The 4,257-nt window shown below is 40.3% G+C and overlaps 1 pseudogene; it reads left to right on the forward strand.

The window, feature by feature from the left end:
* Positions 1-3,013: 3,013 nt before the first annotated feature.
* Positions 3,014-3,802, forward strand: LOC133121260 (uncharacterized; annotated as a pseudogene).
* Positions 3,803-4,257: the final 455 nt, after the last annotated feature.

Consider the following 4,257-nt stretch of genomic DNA (forward strand, 5'->3'; position numbering starts at 1 on the left):
TTACTTTCTTTTAAATTATTAATTTCAGAAAAGATTGACATAAAGATGTGCTCTGCATAGAGTGCTGTTGCATACTATATATCAGCATATTTATTGTGACCTATTTTTTATTTCCATTGGGTGTTTCTTAGCCTACACATTGTGCATTAAAACCCTTTAACAACCACTTTGTTGTGGATTATTCCTTACATATTTCTGTATAGGGTGAAATATTTGCTTTAAAGACATAAGAGATCGACAGTATGAAGAGTGGGGTGATGCAATGTCTCAGGGCCACTCAAACAAAGGTAACTCTGACAGGGTGCTAATATGTTGTACCTAGGCCATAATACTGATCATTACAGGGCTCAGCCTTCTTTCTAATCACCGGCAAAAAACCACTTGAAAGGTAACAGAAATTAAACTCTGGACTATCACTGGGAATCATGATTTACCTTTCCAACTATATTATGTCTCCTTTGGTTACTATAGAAACTCCAGTTAAGCCCAACAAGGCATGAAGGAAAGCAAAAAATCCCAAAGGATAGGACTTTGCAGAGATACTATGAATGCTTAGAAATAGCATCAGGGTGGTTACAGGTAAGAATTAATCTGCTGGGTCAGAGTAGTGACCAGGAAATGGGTCCTTGTGGGGCAAAATGTGGTCTGCTGCCAAGCATCTGGCAGCTGCAGTCTGGTAGCTCACACTGGGCCAAGTTGTACATTGCCTCGGATGGAAGTTATGTTGCAAGCAGGATAAAGCTCTAATCAATTTCAGATGTTGGCCCTTGGCCACCTACAAGCATGTCAGCAGGTGATAAATTTATTGAATATTGACTCCTGAGGGCCGCAGTAGATCTAACAACAATAGAATCTGTTTCCATCTTCAATTATACCCTGTGTTCTGTGCCTCAGCTTTACTCTGCTCTTAATTGCACTTTGATGGATGTCAGATGGGAAAAGAGTCAGCCCTTTTATATTATTACATCATCATTTTTCTATTTAATGCCAGGGCATGAAACACTCATGCACACAGACAAACCATTGATTTCTTATGGCATACCTTTTTTTGTATGTTTATTACAAGTCAAGGCAAAAAAAAAGGCTATAAAATGGCTATACTGTATGTATGTACCTTTAACGGTACAGCTCCACTGCAGCCATCAATGTCAGCCATCGCCATCAGTCATCATTTTGATATTCTACCGGCTCCACTGCAGCCATTGAACGTCAGCCATCGGCATTATCAATAAATCTGACAGCCTACTGTTGGGTTTTGCTAGCTTGCTTTACATTGGATGTCGACGGCTATGATGTTTTCATTTATTAGAATAAGCAACAATGCACTGGCTCAGTTGAAACCAGCTAATTTCGCTAGCTAGCTAGCTAGCTAAATTACAGACTGTGATGACATAGCCGACATGAATAGCCACCCACTTTCTAATTTTGTATGGAGTTTAGTTAGAAAAAACAAGCAGAACTACACTTCTCATTAAAATCAATCCACAAAATGTGAATGAATGATTCTCCAACTTTGATGCTGCCATCGAACGTGACGCGATGGCTACAGTGGAGCCGCTGTCAATAATTACAATGGATTTGTTCCCTCAGCGTTCGATGGCTAACATTGATGGCTTTAGTGGAGCCGTGCCGTATAGAAGCCACCATGGGTTAGTTTGTTAGTTGACCTGTCAGAGGCAGATAAGATAAAGATGACTAAGAGAATGACAACACATAGAAAATAGAGTCATTAAAAAGAAAGAACCAATAATAATGGAATTGTAATATCAATAATGTATATTCAGTTATGCAGTTTGTACACATACTGTGACTTTGATTCAATCAATATTTTTCAAATTTGACTAATATGGTAAGATTAGGCGGCACGGATGGTGCAGTGGGTAGCACTGCCGCCTCACAGCAAGGAGGTCCTGGGTTCAAATCCCCGTCGGCCGGGGCCTCTCTGTGTGGAGTTTGCATGTTCTCCCCGTGTCTGCGTGGGTTTCCTGCGGGTACTCCAGTTTCCTCCCACAGTCCAAAGACATGCAGGTTAGGTTGATTGGAGAGTCTAAATTGCCCATAGGTATGAGTGTGTGAGTGAATGGTGTGTGTGCCCTGCGATGGACTGGCGACCTGTCCAGGGTGTATTCCTGCCTTTCGCCCAATGTATGCTGGGATAGGCTCCAGCCCCCCTGCGACCCTGTTCAGGATAAGCGGGTTAGGATAATGAATGAATGAATGAATGAATGAATGAATAATTTTGGTGACTTCAACCAGTCAGCCAATGATTGTGAAATAAAAATTGTGTAACAATCAATCAGGTACTATTGTCAAGTGGCAGACATGAAATAAGTAGATGAAATTCAGCTTTAGCTAAATAGTTACCTAAGTTACCACTTAGGTGTCCTTGGATATATTTCAGTTCAAGTTATGTTGGTGATAAGGCTTGCTACATGAAGTTAGCTAGCCAAACCACTCCTGATATTTCAGAAAATTTGTCTTTAACTTAGGAAAAGGAAAATCACCATGCCTTCTGCATGATCAGGGTGTCACTATTGCAAGTCCCCCAGGCACATATTGTTATCATATTTGAAAAATCTAAATCTCTATAATTATAATGGACGCCAAGCTTGACCAGAGGTTTACAAAGATTGCCAAGCTGTGATTTGACCTTCAAGGACAAAGGGTGAGGCTTACGATCAGTCAGTTGTAGATTTGTAATTAAACGATTCACACATGGTTAACCCCATAAGTTGCTCCGGCCCATATTCAGGCTGGACTCATAATAATTCTGTGACATAGCTCATTATATTAATGCTAAGTAGACTGCAGAGTCATTGTAAAATTAATGAAATAGTTGGCATAGCCTAGACATAATTGTGTGGGTATTAAGGGGGCTGCCTTGGAGTGGTTTCGGTCATACCTATTGGACAGGAGTTTCTCTGTCAATGTGGGAGATTACTCCTCAGATACAGCCCCACTCACTTGTGGAGTCCCCCAGGGCTCTATTCTAGGTCCTATATTATTTTCTTTATATATGCTGCCCCTGGGGTCAATTTTCAGGAAGCATAACCTTTCTTTCCATTGCTATGCTGATGATGTACAGATTTATACTTACCTGTAAAATCTCAATGCAAGAAATCACTGCAGCTTTTACTTTTTATGTCTTAAAGACTTAAAAAACTGGATGGATGCTAACTTCCTGCATTTAAATGAAAATAAGACAGAGGTCATTATGTTTGGACATCCAACTCAATTGGAGGACATTGTTGGTGCTTTGGGCCCCCTGGCCCCCAAAAATGTTCCTGCTGCGAAAAGCCTTGGTTTCACCTTTGACAGTGCCTTTAAACTTGAGAAGCAAATTAGTGCTGTTGTCAAAGCTGCCTTTTTTCAGTTAAGACAAATAGCCAAGGTCAAGGCCTATCTTTCTCAAAAAGATTTAGAAAGAGTGGTCCATGCTTTTATAACATCTCGGCTGGACTACTGCAATTCTCTGTATATAGGCTTAGACCAGTCCTCTCTCTGCCGTCTGCAGCTAGTGCAGAACGCTGCTGCCCGCCTTCTGACTGGCAAAAAGAAACGGGAACATATTACACCAGTACTGTCATCCCTACATTGGCTTCCTGTCCGTTACAGAATACATTTTAAAATTGTATTATTTGTTTTTAAGGCAATGAATGGTCTAGCACCTACGTACTTGTCTGAACTCCTCAATATGTATACCCCAGCTAGATCACTTAGATCATGCAATCAGCAACTTTTGGATGTCCCTATGTCGAGGAGAGCTAGGAGGGGTGACCGGGCCTTTGAGGTAGCTGGCTGATTTTGTAGATAATTTATCAACCAATTAGCTGTTCTTACTCTTTGTGGTGGCCTAATATCTGACTGTCGTAAAGAATACTGAAATTTTGCTTTATGAATCCTTGTTGTCCGTTCGTCTGTTATAATTTTTAATGTTTATTTCACCTTTTCCTCACTGCATAGTGCAGTTACAGACCAGTTTCCCCACAACATAAACAGGTAATTATACCAGCTAACTTGATGAACTGATAATTCTGCCAGCTCCCCCGATTACCTTCATGTATGATCAAATACTAAATTGGCAATGATTGAGCCTAACCGTGAACTACTTTTTTATTTCATGTTCCTCCCAAAATTACACTTTATATAAAGGTACAATAGGTTAGATTTTGTGCCTTTAAATAAAGTTTTGTGTTAAAACATTGTTACAAGACCATTATAAATCCCTTCCTATCATTGAAAAAGGCTCACTGACAT

Source organism: Conger conger, chromosome 2, assembly GCF_963514075.1.
Source record: "Conger conger chromosome 2, fConCon1.1, whole genome shotgun sequence".
NCBI lineage: Eukaryota > Metazoa > Chordata > Actinopteri > Anguilliformes > Congridae > Conger > Conger conger.